The 20,921-nt window shown below is 43.1% G+C and overlaps 1 protein-coding gene and 1 long non-coding RNA gene across 3 annotated transcripts in view; one reads left to right on the top strand and one right to left on the bottom strand.

Moving 5' to 3' along the window:
- Positions 1-20,921, top strand: part of LOC310706590 (uncharacterized protein) — a 61,892-nt gene that overhangs the window by 5,836 nt on the left and 35,135 nt on the right. Inside the window, exons 4-5 of one of the 2 annotated variants that reach the window (XR_014525933.1) lie at positions 664-719; positions 8,380-8,481. The exons of the other annotated variant lie outside the window; for it this stretch is intronic. The gene's annotated coding sequence lies outside the window, so the exon portion shown is untranslated. The remainder of the gene's footprint in view (positions 1-663; positions 720-8,379; positions 8,482-20,921) is intronic. 2 annotated transcript variants of the gene reach the window in all.
- On the bottom strand, positions 3,324-4,935 carry LOC310707962. Its single transcript, XR_014526782.1, has 2 exons — positions 4,302-4,935; positions 3,324-3,845 (listed from the first exon to the last, which is right to left on the bottom strand). It is a non-coding gene; the product is annotated as an uncharacterized lncRNA (long non-coding RNA).

Here is a 20,921-nt window from a genome sequence, read left to right as displayed (position 1 = left end):
CTAGCCTAAGCAAAAACACTTTTAGCAGGTGCCGAATATAGTACTTTTTTGTTGTTATTTTTATTTTCTACTGCTTGCCAGTAGTTGTAGGTCAATGCCAATAAAGATTTGAATAAAAATAACTATTCTGAGAATCATTTCTGAAAATGGCCTCTCATCATAGTTGGTTATTTTTTAAAAAAAAAAAAAACAACAACAACAAATAGCTTGTGTCTACTTCAGTTTCATACTTTCCAAATTTCTCAGTTAAAAGAGGGTTTCCTATTCAGTAAGACAATAGTTACTTTAGTGTGAGTAAACACACACACACTTTTATGGGGCCTGGATACATTCATGTCCTGTTAACATAGCATGGAAACTTTCCTTTCATTCATGTTGCCTTTTGTTTCATTCATGTTGCCTTATCTAGCTATGAACTCAAGAGATGGCCCTAGACAAGTTCTGTCTCTCAACCCTAGCCCCTTGGAATGTATACAAGTTAATGATAAGGTTGGGCTTGATTGTGTCCATAAAGAAGATAATTATTTAGAGACAGGGTCATCTCAGGCTGATTTGGAGTTGATGGTCCAACTTCTTTGGCCTGAGCACAAATTATCTATTCAGTTAACTGTGAGAGAATTCCTCATCTGAAAATTAAGATTACAGGATTTCTTTGTATTACAGCCTTATTCCTGGCATGATGAACCATAATTGATCCTGAGATTGATCACTGCCATTGTGTAAGTATGTTTTAGCATGCAGCCTGAAAAGAAGAGCTGCATGGTGAACCCAGTCCATAACTATGGTTTATTTACTATGGTTAAATGTTCTAAGGGCACGGGTGGCGCTGTGGGTAAATCCTCAGTGCCTAGGACTTGCCGATCGTATCGTTGGTGGTTCGAATCCCTGCGGCGGGGTGAGCTCCCGTCGTTCGGTCCCAGCTCCTGCCCACCTAGCAGTTCAAAAGCACCCCTAAGTGCAAGTAGATAAATAGGTACCGCTTTATAGCGGGAAGGTAACGGTGTTTCCGTGCGCTGTGCTGGTGCTGGCTCGCCAGAGCATCTTCGTCATGCTGGCCACGTGACCCGGAAGTGTCTTCAGACAGCGCTGGCTCCTGGCCTCTTAAGCGAGATGAGCAACCCCAGAGTCGGACACGACTGGCTCGTATGGGCAGGGGTACCTTTACCTTAAATGTTCTAGCTAGTTTAGAAATCTTAGCTAATGTTAACCATAGCTTAGTGTTACAGTGCTGTGACCTGTTCCTGTGAGAAAGGAGGTCTCTGGCGGTGCTACCCAGCTCGCCTAGCCCAGTCGGGGTTGAGGTGCATGAGTCCAGTTGGTGCACTGGCTCTAGGGCGATGCTGACAAGTGTTACATGTGAACCTGGATACCCTCCTTAGCTATGGTTAAAGTGCCATCGCCCAAAAGTTGCAATGTTGTCAATGAAGTGCTGCAAAAAATTCAAACTGCTCTCACTGTGCTTTTAATGATTCTACAATGCATTGAATCAAGATTTAACTGATTATCTGCCTGATGCCTCAGTTGTAACCATGGTTTATTAACTATGGTTAATGTTAATAAGGGGTTAGTGTTATGTACAACCAGGCCAATGACATGTTCTAAGATCTGATCAGTAGCTTCAGTAAGAATTTATAAACTAGTTTGTGAAGGTTTTAATTTCTAATGGTAAGATGCCTAAAAGAAAGATCTCTGGGGTTTTTTTAAAGGTAAGTTTGAATATTTTCTTAAATTCATTATAGATGTTATCCCAGAATTCCCCAATGACCACATATGGTAAAATAACCCCACATCTGTTTTACATCTCCAACAAATCGGTGATCCTCCTTTATACATTTTTGCTAGTTTCAAGGGGGTATGATGCCATCTATAAAGCATCTTGGAATGCGGGTGGCACTGTGGGTTAAACCACAGAGCCTAGGACTTGCCGAACAGAAGGTCAGCGGTTCGAATCCCCGTGATGGGGTGAGCTCCCATTGCTCGGTCCTTGCTCCCGCCAACCTAGCAGTTCGAAAGCACGTCAAAATGCAAGTAGATAAATAGGTACCGCTCTGGTGGGAAGGTAAACAAGTGTTTCCGTGCGCTACTCTGGTTCGCCAGAAGCGGCGGCTTAGTCATGCTGGCCACATGACCCGGAAGCTGTATGCCGGCTCCCTCGGCCAATAAAGCGAGATGAGCACTGCAACCCCAGAGTCGGTCACAACTGGACCTAATGGTCAGGGGTCCCTTTACCCTTTACTTTCTATAGCATTTCATGGTGTTTTCCCTAGAGGAACCACATTCTAACATGCAACACCATTGTGAAGACTGGGCCTGATTTCTGAGTTCACATAATGTGTATAGATATCCATTCCACTGTACATTCTATTACCATTGCCACTGCCATTTCTAGAGTGCTGAGAGACTAGAGTGCTCCAGTTTTCTCAGGGTCAACATTTTGTGTTCTTCACAATACAGTGGTACCTTGCAAGACGAATGCCTCACAAGATGGAAAACTCGCAAAACAAAAGGGTTTTTGGGTTTTTTTGTTGCTTCGCAAGACGATTTTCCCTATGGGCTTGCTTCGCAAGACAGAAACGTCTTGCAAGTTTGTTTCCTTTTTCTTAAAACCGTTAATACAGTTGTGACTTGACTTCGAGGAGCAACTCATAGCACGCGGTGTGGTAGCCTTTTTTGAGGTTTTTGAAGATTTTGGTGATTTTTGAAGCTTTTCCAAAACTTTCCCGACACCGTGCTTCGCAAGACGAAAAAACCGCAAGACAAAAAAACTCACGGAACGAATTAATTTCGTCTTGCGAGGCACAACTGTACTAACAAAGCCTTTTGACTCTTGGCAGTTTTTTTTTTCTTCCTTAGAATGCCTTTGCTTTATTTTAATTCATGACATTTGACAATTTTGTGCAGAACAAACCAGACATTTTAACACACAAGGCATTTGCGATCAGTTCTTGACAGTACTGAGTAATCAGTAGTGAAGCAATCTTTATTATTATCCCTTAACAACACAGTTGTGGCAGTTTGACTCCTCCCACCAATGTGAACAAAGGCTTGCTAGACAGCTGATATCAATCTAGACTCAATGTCTGGAGATCAGTGATAAGGCATCACATGTTTGCAGCTGAGGGGTGGGGTGGGTGGAGTCAGAAAGAGCTTGAAATGGGATTTTTAACCCTTTCTGCTTTGTTTCCCGCCACCAATCTGAGTAAATGTATGGAGGTGTGGGCTTTAGAATTTGCAAACGGATGATAGATTTGAATGACTCCCAATACATGAATTGAGTTCCCAGGCCATTAGTTGTTTATCTCTACTCAGTAAAGAAGTAAGGAGTTTTGTTTTGTTTAGTTTTTAAAAGAAGCATGGTAAGAATCAGAATGTATTGTAAATCTATTACATTCTTTTTTATTCATTTTTGCTTTTAACAATTATCATCTCACATAAATCATAGTCATTCTCCACACAGGATTCTCTGAATCCCGAGACTTCCCTCCACCTTTCCATGGTTTCCCAAGATCTTCTTTTCCAACTGCAGCATATAATATTCTCCATATTTTATTAAAACTCAGTTTTTACCATAGTTCCCACTACATTGCAAGAGCTGTTTGGAATCCTGCCAATGTTTTTAATTGTTTGCAGTGTTCTTTTAAGTAACTTATAAAGTTTCCCCATTCTTTATTAAATTTATTGTCCCCTTGATCTCTGATATTCCCATTCATTTTTGCTATTTCAGCATAGTCCATCATCTTTATCAACCATTCTTCTTTTGTAGGTACTTTGTCCTGTTTCCATCTTTGGGCAAATAGCAGTTGTTGTAGCATACATAAATTGTCTATTCTGATCCTTAGGTATTTCTGGATCTAAAATTATTAGTAAGAAAGCTTCAGGTTTTTTCACAAAAGTAATTTAAAACATCTTTTTCAACTCATTATAAATCATTTCCCAATATCCTTTTGTCTTCTTGCATGTACATCACGTGTGCCTTCTTTCTCTTTACACTTCCAACATATATCTGTAGCTGTTCTATACATTTTTGCTAACTTGGTAGGAGTTTAGTACCAGCGATACATCACTTTCATATAATTCTCTTTCAACATACAGCATGTTGTAAATTTTAAATCTTCCCTCCATAATTTTCCCCATGATGCCAATTGTATATTATGTTTAATATCCCTTGCCCGTAAATCTATCACATTCTGATTCTTGCAGTGCATTTTAAAAGAATCTCCTTTTGAAATATGTATGATCAACAATCCCATTTCTGCATTGATTGTGAAGACCTTCACTGCTGCAAGAATTTGACTATGCACTTTGGAAAGTATGATGGTTCAATTGAAAATGAGTGCCTTGTCTTGCCAGCCACAGAATTTTAATAAGGCCAGCAAGTTCGTAACCAATCAGAGAATCAGGAAACCATCTTAAAGTGCCTACAAAATGGAAAAGGTTTTGTCAAGTGTCTGAAGTTCAAAAGGCAGGAGAGCTGTCTAAACTCAGTCAGGACTGGGTCCATAATATTGAATGCCTAGAATCTGTAAATTACAAGGTGTTCATCTGAACTATTGGGGACCAACACCACCAATGTTTTCCCTGAAAACCTCAGTCATCAAACTGTGATATAAGGGATCAGATGGGCTGTATCCTCCAGAAACTCCTGTAACAGCTCCTCCACCTCTCTCTTCACCATGTTGCCCAAGAAGGGGGTATTTGCAAGCAGATGGTGGTTGTCGTAAAGCACAACAAAAGGTGCAAGAGGAGGTTGCAACGGGCACAAGGACACTTTGTCCTCTCTTGCCTTTGGGCCGGCTCTCATGTAGGTAAATTGCCCCCACCTCACTGAACAATCCTTTACCCGAAGGTTTCTTTCCCTTTTCCCTTAAAATTTCTAGCCCCAGAGTATGCTGCGAAGGACCTTTGTGAAGGGGTAACTAGTAAGTTGGAGTCTTAGACAGGTTTTCTTTAAATAAACAATAAAGATTGTTTAAGGCAAGACAGTATATAATATAAATGGATTCAACTTGTTCAGAAATACAGTGCGATTTCACTTTAAATTTGTCCTCAGTTGTATTTGCATTATTGGTTTGGTTCCTTGATACTTTCTTTCAGTTATCCACCCCCTTTAGCAATCCTGCTTCTGAGGTACTTTAAGTAATTGACCACAGGCCTCTCCACACCCTCTCCCTTCGCTGGGACTGGGAGTTTCTTCCTTTTCCTTAGAAGAATCTCTCCCCTCCAGACTAGGTTTGAGTCCCAAGTAGGCTGTTCCTTTCCAGCTCCTACTTCTCCTGGCTCAACCTCTCCGTCCCAGTAAAATTCCCGTCTATTGCTCTTATAGGACACCACACTCTGTCCTTCACAGTACGCTCAGAGTGGAAGTTGTTTTTTCCAGAGCCAACTCTTTCTCCCATTCACTCTTTATACCTCAGCTTGTCTCCTAACCTGTCTCCCTACCTATCTCCCACCCTCTCCAACCACAATTCCAACCCACTTCAACCAACCCTCTCAAACCAACTGTCTCTCCAAAACCTCTCCTTTTAAACTCTCCCTCCTGGAACCACGGCCAATCAGAGGCTGCCATTCCTTAACAATTTGCAGGCAGGAAAAAAAAGAAAGAAGCACTTGTTGATCCAACCTGCCCAGCGAAACCAACTTTTTCGTCACAGAGGTTTCTCCAGGGGTTTATGTACTACTGCTTGACCAAAGGGAGCAGGCCCCTGGATACACTTGTCAGCTTTAGCAGCCTGGATGGACAGAGATCAAGAGAACAAGAAGCTGCTTGCAACATTGCAAGGGTCCTGTTCACATCGGCAGACCACGGAAACAGACGTTTATCCCACAAAATGTGGGAAGGTGCTGCACTTCCCATAATAGTTTCCTTTTACTTCTCTTGTGGCTCAGTTGTATTTACAATTGTTCAATTAGCAGAAATGTCACCAGTGAACTGTTTCCCATCACTGCGTCTTCATGGCAGCAAGACAGGGAACTAAAGGCATGAAGAGGTACCAGAAAAATTAGCAAACAATATTAGAGAGATATAATATATCACAGTAGTTTACATTTGCAAAATAATTAAAAACAAACACCAGCAGACCATTGTGGGCGATGTGCTTTAAATTGCCTGCAAAGGCTTGGTGGGACAGAAAAGTTTTCTGCCCATTCATGAGTTCCAAGCATGGATACAAGCATAAGCAAAGAGATGGAAGCTGGAAATGAGCTGATGCAAGAGCCAACAGGTCCACTACAGATTGCTGGCCACTGGGAAAACCTTATTGCAGTGACGGGAAACATTGTAACTTAGTGGTAGAAGGTGTTGTTTGCATGCAGAAGGTCCCCGGTCCAGCTCCTGGTGTCTCCCAGGTAGTAGGGCTTGATCAGACTCCCACCTGAAACCCTAGAGAGCTGCTCCACAGTGCAGAAGCAGAGCCATCAAATGGTGAAGTTGGCAGGGACCCTGAGGGTCATCTCTTCCAAGCAATGCTACTACAATGCCCTACAATGCTACAATGCCCTACAAATGCCCTACAATGCTAGAATCCTATTGTTTTTCTACAAACAACAAATGAGTAGTTTAAAAAGACCCTACCATCAGAAACCATTTCATCCATTAAATGCATAGTTTGGAAACTGAAAACACACTCATTGAAGACTGTGTGGATGCAAGAAGAAAACTAAACCAAACAAACAACAAACTCTATAATATTATTTCCTTGTGGTCTCAAAATATGAGCAACCCATAAAAATCATGAACAGGTGACAACCCTATCATTAAAAGTTACAGTGTAATCCTTATGATTATGATTAACTATTAAACAATCAACATTAACTTACGTAATAGCACACAACAATACAATATTTACACCATACACTACATCCATACAATCTACAACTACTTTTCAAAGAAAGAGGAAAAAGGAAAATAAAGGAAAAGGTAAAGATAAAAAATTAAAGTAATTAAAATATAATTCTGATTCTTCTCATTGTACTATTTCTCATTTTGTTATTTATCACACAGTGCCTTATGGTTGTTCTCTTTTCCAAAATCTTATCAAAGAAGTTCTATTGTTTACACCTTTATATTAAAAGAGTCACTCAAGATCTGCCAGGAGGTTTTTGTTATCACAATAGTTTTTTAAATATTCTTTAAATACTATCCATTCCTTATTGATCTTCTGCATCGGGTATCCTCTTACTTTCCCTGTCATCCTTGCCAATTGTAAGTATTCTATCATTTTAACCCGCCATTCGGTTTTTGTGGGGGGTCTTTTCACTTTTCCAATTCTTCGCCACCAGGATCCTGGCTGTTGTTGTTGCGTGGTCTGCTATTTTTTTTTAAAAAATAAATTCATTACTGTATATATGATGTCCCAAAACTCTCTTATGCTCTTACATTCCCACCACATATGCATATACGAACCTTTACCATTTTTGCATCTCCAGCACACTTCTGATCTATTTTAATACAACTTGGTCGGGGTAAGGTGTCATCTGTACATCATTTTCATGATGTTTTCTCTAAGATGATAGCATGCTGTAAACTTCATGTCCACCTTCCATAATTTCTCCCACTGGTTCATGCGAATATTATATCCAAGTTCTTGGGCCCAACGCACCATCACCTCTGACTTTTACCTGTTCTTTTACCTCCCACTCAAGATGTAGATTGTACATTTTTGAAATATATTTTCCGTTGGATTGAATTAGTTATTTTTCCAAATCTGATGTCTTATTTTCAAATCCTTTTTTAAATCTATACTTAATCTTTCATTTAATTGAAAATATGTAACCAATCCGTCAGGTACAACCTAATTTCTTCAGACTTCTTCAGCGTCAATTTGTTATTGTTTTCTTCTAATATCATTCTATACATTGGCAGTCTCCTTTCATATTTTTCTTTTTTACTGCCATGGCTTCTGTCGGTGAGGTTCACCAGCGGGTCTTAGGCTCTAGTATTTATTTATATTTTCTCCCATATTTTATAAGGGGATTTTCTCACTATATGGTTTAAAAAAACCCTGTGTACCGTCACCTTCTCATAGACTAAATACGTGTGCCACAGAAATAAAATCCACTGAATTAAATGGGACTTTCTCCATGGTGTGTTTAGGATCGTAGGCTTAATTTAAAAAATGAAATAAAAAATAAGCTTTCCTTGCAGTTGTGGCATGAATGCCTATCTATTTTATTCAGTTGTATTTCATCCTTTTCTGATACTCTCCAAACAGCTCTGAGACTTTGGTAATCATCGAGTTTTGGTTAACCTGTTCAAAGGAGAGGATTGATCACATCAGGTCAATTACCTACTTAGTTCAATCTGTTATAAAACAAGAGTGACCTCAGAACTGAAAGCCTCTCTTCTATCTGAGATGCATTGGTGACACTTTCCTATCACAGGCCTTGGGTGACAGCCCATTAACCTAAAAACACCTCTTTATGAGTAACAGGCCATATAACAGGATTGTGAACAAGAGGGACCAGACGCTGTGGCAGAGCCAGGTACCAACTTTATTCCCATATCTAGTTTAACAAAATTATTACAGGAGCTAATAATGGGGCTAATTCACCTGCTCATCTTCCAAAGTAATATATGCCATCAGTTGCCTTCTAGCTGATCTATGCAATGACCTTCTAGTTGGTCTGCAAAAGAATGAATGAGCACAAAGCTGAAATGGCAGCATAGAAAAGCCAATGAGGGAACATTTCAGCTTCTCAGGATGCTCTGTCACTAACCTTCATTATTGAATGAAGTGACCCAGTGGCGTAGCGTGGGCTGTCAGCACCCGGGGCAAGGCAGGTAATTTGCGCCCCCAACCCGTGGATTTTAGCACTGGAGTGCGAGCGCGCGCCCCAGATGTTGCGCCCGGCCCCCTGCACCCCCCACGCTACGCCACTGGGGCTGGGGGCAAGCGAAGGAGCCAAGGACCCCCCCCCAAGGCTCAGCAGGAATTTATTAAATTTATTATTTGCGGAGCCCCCGCGGGCCGAGGCAGCCGAAGCCCCCTCCCCTCGGGCGCCTCCCCGCCCCCTCCTCTCCTTGGGCTGTAGGTGGAGCTCCAGATCCGGGCTTGGCGAGCGCCTCTCCTCCTCCCGGCCGGGTCCAGGGGCTTCCAGCCGTGCTCCGTCCTCGTCCCCCCCCCACAGCTGAGACTTGCGCTGAGAGCCGGAGCCAGCGGCGCCCCCTTCTGCCGGGAGACCCTTGCCCGCCCGCCGGCTTCCTCTCGGAGGGCGCGGCGAGGCCCCTCGGAGCTCTCCTCCCTCCCAGTCGGCAGAAGCAGCTGGGCCAAGGAGATGGCGGCGGGGCCGGGGTGCGGAGGCTGCCCGTGCCCGGCCAGGTGTCGGTGGCGGTGTCGGCGCTGCTGCAGAGGCTGCTCCTCCTGTGAGCAGTGAGTGGAGCACAGCCGCAGCAGTGGAGGGGGGCGCGCGCTAGGGCGCAAGGCTGGCGGTGGCGGCGGGGAGCCTGGCGGAGGAAGGAACTTGTCCCTTCCCTCTGGACTCGCGCCCCCCCAGATGTTGTGCCCGGTGTGGCTGGCACCCCTGGCACCCCCCACGCTACGCCACTGAAGTGACCTCAAACCATGAGACCATTGTATTACAATGCACCAGTGCTATTATTTGCAGATGGAATCAATACAATAGGTGCTGGGTTTATGTTTTTTAAAACCACACTGGATGTGCTAAAAACTGACTTACCAGTGCAAGGATGTCTGTGTTATCAACTACTGTTTTTGGTGCATCATTGCAGTTTAAAAGGTCATTATCCTCAACTGTATAATTCAGCATTTAGTTTCCCTCTGGCATCTTCTGAAGTCAAGGATATGGCTTGTTTGTTTTTTAATTGCATGCATGTTTTTATTTCTTTAACTGCAAATGATTCTGGAAGAAGATCTGGTCAGTTGGCAACTAAAGAACTACTTGTAGCTATTTTATTCATAGATCTCTTGTATCACATCTGATTTGTGCATATGTGACCACCTTTCTGTATATGAGGTCTGTTTAGGAGAATGCTTGGTTTTCCAAGCATTCTGCTCTACACTGTAGCCAACCATATCACTATGCAATCCCAAAAGCAGGACACAGGTCAGGTGAGTACCCTTTCGCCCTGTTCTTTCCCAGCAATTGATATGCCTCTGATAGCATATATCCATAACGATTAGTAGCCACTGATAATCTTAGCATTCATGAATTTGCCTAATCTCTTGAAAAAGCCATCTAGGTTGGCAGCCATAATCACATGTTGAGAAATTCCAGGGCTGTGCTTACACACACACACACTCTCTCTCTCTCACACCCACACACTAAGATGTGGACCCAGATCAGCCCTATCCCAACCTAGGTCACACCCAAGCCAGATCTGGTCCTATATCAGGGTAGGACTAAAGGGGCAGGGCAGGGTAGGACAAATCCACTAGATTCAGTTTGATCTGCCCAATCTAGCGCCCAGCCCCATTAAATTCCATAGCGCAGTGTTGAGAAATATAGTGGACTGGGCAGGTGAGGTTTTATGATATGGATTTGTCATATACTGTATTCCAAGCCCAAAGCCTATACCTCAGTGAACGGAGTAAATTCAGACTCACACAGATTATGTAGAGGTACTCAACAGAGATGTCCTCTATCTCCACTGCTGTTTGCACTTTCCACTGTTAGCAGAACTTGACCCATTAGCAGAACCATTTAGATGTGAATATATAATCAAATGAACAGGGAACATAATGATATGCCAATAATGTAGCATTATTTGTGAAAAGCCCTGAAAAAACCATTTGGAGATGTCTTAGGCTTTGATAGCTTTATACGCTTAGGCTCAGTTGTTTCAGGGTTTTTGCTGGGCGTCGGGTGGGGAGCATGTTGCAGCTGTTGTTGGTTGTGTATTAGTAAGTTCAGTGGGACTTACTTCTAATTTAGTTGTCCTTTAGAATCTAAAATTAACTGACTTATTTTATTATGACTAAACCTACACTACTACCAAAAGGCCGAGAAGCGAAACCTGGTTAAATCAAGGCTGAACTCCACAGAAGGCAAACTGTATTGGGCACAATCTAGTTCACAGGCAACCCTCCTATAAAGCTTCATTGAAAGCAGTAGAGCACAAACCTGGGGGGGGGGGGATAAGGGCAAGAAAATGAAATAAAGTGTTCAAAACATCCCCCCAAGAAGTTTTTAATAGATGTATGTGCCTTAGCCTGCAACATGGGCATTTATAAGTTAAACTTATACGTATTTAAAGCTTTGAAGAGCAACTTTACACACTCATGGTAGGAAAATCAATTAAACCTTATATCCCCATCTCAAACTTCTGTTTTTTAAAAAATGGAAGACTCATGAATGGAAACCAAACTTATTAACACAAAAAGTGTTACCAAACCTACTTATAGCAGGATCTGCAAATATACTTTTGCATACAAAAAAAATACAGCAACTTCCCCCCACATTTATTGCCACCTACTCTAGCCTCAGATACAGAGACTTAAAAAGAAAAGGAAAGGGGCAGAATGCCCATTGGTGCATTAAAATGTGTCTCAGGAATATTCAGCCATTAGTAGACCTGACCTTTTATCTCTAGAACCAAATGTACCGCACAACTGACATTTTTCTATGGGAAAATTAAGCTTGCACACAGGAAAGTGAATGTTTCAGTAAATGGAAAGTTAAATGAAGACTCCAGACAAGCTATTAAAAGAACAAACTTTATTCAAAACATAGAGTAATGCATTAAAAGGCATTAAAAGAGGGAGCTTGGAAAATATGTACAGGATAGCAAGGAAGGAGTTGGGATGCTAATCTGGAACCTGACTTAAAGAGAAAAACTGAGAGCCCGAAGCACTTCCATCAACATTCTGCATTTGTCCAGGATTTGTAGCTGAATAATTCCCCGTTGCAGACCAGGGAGTAGAAGTGCTTGATGCCATGAAGAAGTTCCCAGCTGATGGTGGAGGCTGCCTCACCATCTCCGCACCGTAATATGGAACTGGGCAGTTGCTCGCCTGGGAAGTCTCAGAAAGCCCAGTTCCACAAAAGGCAGCTTGCTGGTAATAAGCAGGGGCATGCTCTCCTGGTTGTGTGTTGTGGAGAGGTGGCTGCCAGAACTCTGCTCCTCCATAGCTTTCAGCATAATGAAAGTTCTGTGGCTGATGAAATTGTTCTATATGAATATTCTGGCTGCTTCCTGTACTGCTGTCTAGGGTTCTTCTTGGACGGGTCCTCTCGCTGTGGCTATAAGGAGCTGCAGCATGGTTCCCGATCCTTATCCTGGAACCTATCCTCTTTGGTGTTCTGGCCCTTCTGTTTTGAAACCAGACCTGAACAGAAGAAAGGAGAGAACCAGTAGAGAAGACATTGTTACCATGAATATGTCTTTTTGATCCAACAGAGAGAATTACATTTAATAAATTATGCTTATTCCTCTGGGGTTTCTCTTTAGTTCTCTGCAGCATTTTTCTACTCTCTTCAGCTCCACATTCATATATCCCATGTACATAATCTCCAGTTACTGTTAAATATAAAGCTTCTAAGTTGGAATGACTAAATACTGCTATTTGGCAGTATTTTGTTCTGCAGTATCAGAAAAAGCCACCTTTAAAAGCTGCACAAGTGTACAGTTCCACAAGACTTGCTTTATTGAAGTATAACCTGTGGATGTTAGCTTCACATGTAAGAAATTGTCAAGCGTTTGTGGATTAAGTGGATGCCTGCATACAAGACTTAACATCTCTGTGTGCATTTGTGCTGGAAGGCAACACTTTATGCCTGACAATTGTTTTAAACATTCAATAAACTTAGTAACAGTAATTTTAAATGGTTCACTCAGAAGATCTACCCGTTTGTTGTGCCCTGTTTGGGGTCTTCTGCCTCAGCCTCCCAAGTTTCCTGGGGGTAATGGACTAGGCAGGGAAGTGTATTTATATATATATTTCTAAATGCCAATTTCTCCGTAGGAAAGAACTAAGTACTTGCTCAACTTTTGCCAGAAAAAGCAATGCAGCTTAACTCGTTTTAGTCTCCCCAGTGCAAGCTGCTTATGGCTGCACTCCTCTGCACATTACCTTGGGAGTTAGTGTTAACTGGATCAGGCTGCAAAGGCAGCCTATAAAACCAGATTTAATGTACTTTTAGCACTAAGCCCATCCATTGCAGAAATTAGATTTCTAAGCTGGGTCTCTGAAGATTTTTTTTAAATGATTTAAACCCAGAACCCACGATACGCCCCCCCCCAAAAAAAACAACAACCAAGAAAGAGGAAGTTAGCTCTTGAACAAGGCGCCTTTCGCGATAAACTGAGAGGCACCCGGGTGAACTAAGGCCTTCGACTACGCAAGGATTATTCTGAGCGTTTCAGATTGTTCCAGTATGTGCGGTTTAGGGAAGTCTTGGGAGCCCCCACCATCCCACTTCTTACGTGCACACGATCTTCTTCGACTCCTATGCACCTCGCCAGCGCCTCCCTGGTCTCGTATCCGGGGTACTGGTTCTCTTCAAAGGACTTTTTTAGGAGCTCGACGTGAGATGGGCTAAAAACAGTCCTTTTTCGCCTTTCTCCTCCGACTTTGGGGTAGCTTCCTCCTGGGAAAAGACAAAAAGGCAAATCTGAAGGAAGCGCTCGGCTTAAACTGAAGCGACGCTTGCAGATCTTCCTCCCTGAATTGGTTTTGCCTTAACAATGGACACTAATTTTAAATAAACCTCCGGTTGCTCTGAACAAGTCTTGCATGAAAACAAACCAAAGAATTTTAAGTAAGAAGTTTACGCTCTTATTTCTATGCCTGCCATCGTTTTCCGTAGCCGATCCTAACCACGATTATTGGGAAATTTAATCCCGTTTATGTGATTTAACATTCAGAAAGTGTGTGTGTAAATGCTTCATGCAGTAAATGCTTCATGCGTAAAAGTAAAGATGTGCAAACCAATCTTGCGATATGTTTCCAACCGAAGACATGTGAGCCCCTGTGTAATCCCTCCCCGGCTACCAGAAATGGGTCTTTGGAAGCCTTCCCTACACCCCGATCCTGATCCTGACCCAGAAACAGAAACACCCTTCATTTATAAAAACCGTCGTTTATGAAAGCCTGAATTTATATCAATCATTTGAGCAATTTTTTTATAGATAAGTGAACTAAAAATTTTCTTAACAATCCTCTATTCTTACCTCGGCCGGTAGTTTTCATCTTGCAAAAGCGCTGCCTCGCTCTCTTCCAACAAAGCTGGTTTTCGCTTCCAAAATTGCCCTTGCTCCTCAAGGCGCGCTCCAGGTTTCTGGAGTTCGGCGCCTTTATAGCCCCTCCTGGCTGCCAATTGGCCGGCGCGTTTTCCTTGGAGAGAAGCGGTCCAATGGGAAGGCGGCTTTTGGGGAGGAGCGAGTTTCAAATTCACTTTTCAAGCGCTGCTTGACCAATCTAGATGGGATGGAGCGCACCCTTCCCTTAGCATCACCCCTTAGCAAAACTGGAAAATAGCCCTATAGGCGGGGAGAATTAGCGCCCACAGTTGAAGAGAAGGGAATTGAGAAGACGGGTTGGGCAGCGAGAGAGCCAGACAGAACTGTGGTTTATTTTTAAAAAATATTATTATGAGGCTTTCATTTTGCAGACAGAGATGCGCCAAGACTTAGGCATGTTGAAAGGCTTTGCCCAAGAAGCCTACATGCAGCAAGTACACTCTGAAACCCCCTGCGTTTTGAGATGAAGAAGGCGCCTTCACTGCACCCTTTTCGGCGCCTGCTATAAACTTTGTTTCCTTTCCTTTACCTGCAAAAAGTTGCTATGGCTTTTAATCGATGGTTTTAGCTTCACTGTAATTGCATTTTGCATGTTTTTCACTTTGACTTTTATCGATCATGTTCCTGCTTTCGTAAGCCGCTTAGAGGTTTTCGTTAAGGTTAGGCGGTGCAAAAACTTGAAGGGAAGAATGTGAGTAACACCACTGCAAATAAAGGGAAGGCAAACTCCTCTTGCCAAGAAGTCAGTAGGGATTTCAAGCCCAAGCAGTTGATGTTAGATGCTCGGAGTATTCAGCCGCGGACAGACGTCGCAACCAAATTCTGAACCTACACAGTCTCAATGCAGTATCGCTTGTAACTGCAACGGGGTTGCATTCTCTTTCTTTCTTCTTCTTCTTTTATTAAAGATTTTCTTGTTTCACAGAAGTATGTGTAATGTCTCTCGTATTTTTAACATGTAACATTTTTACAAAACCGTTTCATTTGTTGAGACATTAGGGGGAGAAAAAAAGGGGTGGAGGGTGGGGATATGAGTGGGGGTGGGTGGCGATGTTTCTATAATGCTTAATTTATATAGGGTTTGGTATCATCGTTGCTTGTGCTGTTCACTTCTGTTCCTAACGGGGTTGCATTCTGAGTGAAAGCGAGCTTTCCGCTTGCTTCAAACGTTGCTGGTGCTTCCTTTCTTGTTCACTTCCACTATTTCTTTTTTTGTCTTTCTATCCCCACAACTTTCACGTGGCATATTCCTCTGCCTTTCAGGGATTTGGGGCTTCCAATTAGCCTGCCACTCCACCCTACACCCGAGGCAAGATAGTTGCCTCCGATCCTCAAAGGAACTGAAAACTTTCTGAAACCTTCCAGCTCATACAATGAATGTTCCCAGTCCCTGGCAGTTTGTTAATCAAGAATAGTTCTCTGTTGGTACATTCTTTGTTATTTTTGCATAAGAAAATTAACACAAGGAACCTCCCTAAGTGTACCTATAAACCCTAATCATAGGTATGCTGACTCAGAATCGGCAAGGAAACTTTTTTTCGAGTAAGAACTACATTTTTACTACTGAAAAAAAAAAGCTTCCGTGAAGGTTGGGGGTGTTATAGAAAGATGTGGAAACCTCAGCAACCATATCAGTACTGTCTCGGGAAAGATTATCCCTGAACAAAAGAGGGCTCACATTGGGGGTGGGAGAGACACGATTAAATGTCTCTAATTTCTGCCATCATCATCGCTTAGAAGCTCGGTATATTTCTGCAGAAGGCAATTGATTTAAATATGTGTTCCTGTAAGGTACTTACAGTAGGGACTAGCAGAATTTCCTGGAAAACATTTATTTGTATCCTTTGGGATTCAATACGTTGCAATTTATCTCAATATATTCTTCATTATAGCGGTGGAACATCTACCTAGAATATAAGGGGATTCTTGCTTGCTTGATTTAGATTCCACCTTTCATCACAATATCTCAGGACAGTTCACAAGACTGATAGATAAAACTTTATTCGCATTAGTGGAGTCTATAACCTGAAGCGCCTGTAACATTAAAATCTGGGGATTGCGGCATGTATTAGCTGTGAAGTAGCCTTTTATTTTTGATTCATCAACCTTGGAATCCAAGTATGTCTGTTTATGGTGGTATGTGAAGTGGATTCCAGACCATTTATACCTGATAGTAAATATTTGGCCTTGGCTAGGGACATTAATATCCCATTTTTGAGAATCGTACTTCCATCTCACTTGACAGTCCTGTGAGGCTCCCACAATAAATAAAAAGCTCACAATCAAGCTGATATCCAAGTCACGTCATCCTCGGTATTCTTTTCGTATCTCAAAATGGGACAAATATATGGTCTTCCCAAGAGGGTTACCAAAACGGGGACTGGGGGTGCAATGGTGCGATTGAGGACTTCCACTGGCTCCCCAAAAACATCTGAGACACACCTCTCCCCTGCTCACTGCCCTCTTCCTCAGCAACTGGGAAACTTTATCGGATACAGTAGACCGTCTTTCACCATACCATATGCCACAATAAATTTGGTAGCCTTTGACGTGTCAAAACACTGTTTGCGCTGTTAATTCAACACGTATTTCCGAGCAGAAACTTGACCTCCTGCCTTGTGTGTTTCAGTAGCCATGAAGTGTAACTGTTCATTAAAACAACCACCAGCACATGGCTAATCTCACATTGACATTGCTGCTGTTCATATTAGGAAGTTGCTTTGTGGTACATTGTGCTTGGAAAGTTGCCAAGTTACAATTTCCGTGGTAAAACATTGTGATCTTTGAACCTTGGAGGAGAAAGGGACATAATGTATAAACGAACTACGTAGTAATAGGTTGAAACGCAGCTATGTATTTTATACCTAAACTTTGTTTGCTGGTTTTCCTTTCCTCGTCCTCCTACAAATAAACCCAATTCAATGTTCCGGGTTGCTATGTTCTCATGGTTTTTATTTACGGAATTGATACGTCGCCCTTCCGAGCCTAGATCACACACTTTGTGTGTGCGTGCAGGGATTGTGTGTGTGTGTGTGTGTGTGTTTTTATGCAAGGATTTGAACCTGCCTGGCCTCAGGCCAAGGCGCTGATACGCCGCCAAATATATATATGCCTGAGGGAAGATGGCGCCGCCGCGCCCTGTGGTGGCGCCTGGGGAGCGGCTACGAGATAACTCTGAAGGGCTTCCCTCTCGACACTGCCTTCCCTTATTACGTTCCCGCAGCATCAGCGCTATAACCAACGTCTTGCTGGGGCAACGGGGGGGGCGGGGGTGTCCTTCCCGCTCCTCTTTCTGGTCCCAAAGGCCGCCCCTCCCCCACTCCCTCTCGCTTCGCCGCGTAGAATCCAGGTTGGCGCCGCGCGCCGTTTCCCGCCCAGAACCGCCCCCGCGCATGCGCCCCCGCCTGTCCTGCCTTGGCGCCCCCCACCCCACCCAGGAGGCGAGATAAGCGCATTAGCATGTCTGGCCTCTGAGGAAGGCTGCCCCCTCTCGCCTTCCATGCTGCTCCTTTCATTCCTCCATCCTTCTACTCCCCTGTGGCCCCTCCAGGCGGGGGGCGGGGGCTGGGCTGCCCTAAATCCGCCTCTGCTTGGAAGTTCTTTTTTCTCTCTTTCATTTGTGGTTGATCATGATTTTTAATTATTATGAATCAAGACAGATCCATCTAGTCAGAAATACGTACCTCTCAATCCCCATTTACTTATGTGCTGCTTTTGAAATGAACCTCACAAAGTGGTTTACATCAATATATCAAAACAATCAGCATCCATTAAAAATGTAAGAAAACAGCAAAGGCAAACTGCAAGGGGAAAAACTTCAATGAATTTAGGATTGTAGCTATTAAAAGTGTAGTTTAGTGGGAGAGATTTTTCTCTATCCACTTTCTCCATGCAATGCAAAATTTTATAAATTTCTGTCATGCCACCTCTTATCCAACTTTTCTCTAAACCAAAAAGTCCCCAGTGCTCCAAGCTTTCCTCATTGTTCCATCCACTTGATCACTCTTCCGGCCCTTTTCTGAATTATCTGAACTGGAGATCTGTGATAACGCATCACATGCTTGTATGCATAGGGTGGGATGGGGAGAGCAATTAATCCCTTTCCCGCTCCCCCCCCCCGTCCTAATTGCTCTCTAAATTGCTGTTTCCTTTGCATGGCAGTGGTGGGAAGAACGCTGGGTGTTTTGCAGTAGATCACAAAGGATTCCTGACCTCACCTCCCCGTATTTATAAATACAGTAACCGCAAAATAATCCCCCTCCCCCTCTACATTATGCTGCTGAGATGAATAATACTTGAGTAAACCGGGAACGGATTTACGTGTGGAAAGCCTGTGAGCTCCCATTAATTCTGATTCTCCATACAAGTTCCTGGGCTCATAATTCCTGTATTCTAAGTCTATGTCTTTTGTACTAAGCTCTTCCTTGCTGGATCCTAGGTTGTAGTTAAAGTGAGGGAAGCAAATCTCTTGCTGCAGGGTGCCTGCGACTTGCAACCCCCTTATTGGGCAAATATTAGTTCTGATGGGTAAAATAGCATGGTATTTACACCTCTTCCCCAGTGCCACAAATAGTTCTGAATCTCTACTCCCCTCCCCTCGTTTGCTGTTTTCAAACCCAACAACAGTTGACTATTACAGTTCTCCCAACATCAGTCCCAAGCAGTGGCAGACCTACATTTTGGGGGTCCTGAACTTGAGCTGTTCTGGGGGGCCCTTCACAACGGACACATACAAAAACATTAAAGTGATACGAGGCAAGGGGGGGTACATCCATTATCAGGGGTGCCAGCTTGAATAAAATAGGGGGGTCCCAGGAAAGCCCCATCCCACATAATTTGTCACATGGAACGGCACATACACACCATTTGAATGGCAATGCACATCAGTTCTCCCAACATCAGTTACAGTTATCCCAACATCAGTCCCAAGCAGTGACAGACCTACATCTTAGGGGCCCTGTAGCTTGAGCTGTTCTGGGGGCCCCTTCACAACTAGCAATGAGTTCTGGGTAACCACTGTTGTCTTCTTCAACAGATCACCACATTTAAAAAATCAGATTTTGATTAGAATTTCTGTTCTGGGTTGTCTCACGTGTCAAAGACACTGCTGTGAATAAAAATGTTTATGCATGTGGACTAAATCCCTCTGAGATTAGGTCCCAGAATCTTAAGATTCATTGGTTTCCAAGGAGATCTGCCCCTGATTCCAAGATGGGAATCTGTATAATATAGGCAAAGTACCGCAATCTAGATGCTAGAACAGCTCTAGAGAGAGAGATAAATGTAATACAATAGATAAAAGGCAAGATTAAAACAACACCCATTTGAGATCAAAAAGCTAAGGTTGGAGGATAAAACTTGCAATAAGGACAACTAGCTGCAACTAGATCTAAATGTCTTCACCTGACACATACAAAACCATCAAAGTGATGCCAGGCAAGCCTCTCTGGGAGTGGAAGGTGCGGGATTTATTTCCCCACATCCATCTCTCTGAATGAGGGAAAGAGTTGAGTGGTGGAGAACAGAGGGCATCATTCCGCAGCAGAGACTGCTAAATCTTAGCGAAAGGAGAGGTACTAGGTGGTGTGTCATCTGGTGTGCATGAGGAAAGACTGCAGCGTTATCGGCTGCCCTGGGTGGCATCTACACATAAAAAACACTCTGCAAATCCTTTTTTTAAAAAACCATTTAAAAAATATATTGAATTTCCTATAGCTCACCACAAAAATGTAGTTCTTACTCGAAAAAAAGTTTCCTTGCCGATTCTGAGTCAGCATACTTAGGATTAGGGTTTATAGGTACACTTAGGGAGGGTCCCTTGTCTTAATTATCTTATGCAAAAATAACAAAGAATGTACCAACAGGGAACCATTCTTCATTAACAAACTGCCAGGGACTGGGAACATTCATTGTATGAGCTGGAAGGTTTCAGAACGTTTTGAGTTCCTTTGAGGATCGGAGGCAACTATCTTGCCCCGGGTGTAGGGTGGAGTGGCAGGCTATTTGGATGCCGCAAGTCCCTGAAAGGCAGAGGAATATGGCCACGTGAAAGTTGTGGGGATAGAAAGACAGAAAGAGAAATAGTGGAAGTGAAAAAGAAAAGAAGCACCAGCAACGTCTGAAGCAAGCCTAGGAAACGGAAAGCTCGCTTTCACTCAGAATGCAACCCAGTTGCAGTTACAAGCGATAGTGCATTGAGACTGTGTAGATTCAGGATTTGGTTGCGACGTCTGTCCGGGGCTGAATACTCTGAGCATCTAACATCAACCGCTTGGGCTTGAAAGACCTACTGACTTCTTGGCAAGAGGAGTTTGCCTTCCCTTTATTTGCAGTGGTGTTACTCACATTCTTCCCTTAAAGTTTCTGCACCGCCTAACCTTAACGAAAACCTCTAAGTGGCTTACGAAAGCATGAACATTATCTATACAAGTCAAAGTGAAAAACATGCAAAATGCAATTACAGTCAAGCTAAAACCACCGATTAAAAGGCATAGCAACTTTTTGCAGGTAAAGGAAAGGAAACAAAGTTTATAGCAGGCGCCGAAAAGGGTGCAGTGAAGGCGCCTTCTTCATCTCAAAAGGCAGGCGGTTTCAGAGTGTACTTGCTGCATCTAGGCTTCTTGGGCAAAGCCTTTCAACATGCCTAAGTCTTGGCGCATCTCTGTCTGTAAAATGAAAGCCTCATTACAATATTTTTTAAAAAATAAACCACAGTTCTGTCTGG

Source organism: Podarcis liolepis (assembly GCF_965112155.1).
Source record: "Podarcis liolepis genome assembly, chromosome: 5".
NCBI lineage: Eukaryota > Metazoa > Chordata > Lepidosauria > Squamata > Lacertidae > Podarcis > Podarcis liolepis.
Note: the sequence above shows the minus strand (reverse complement) of the source record. Positions and strands in the feature narration are given on the sequence as shown.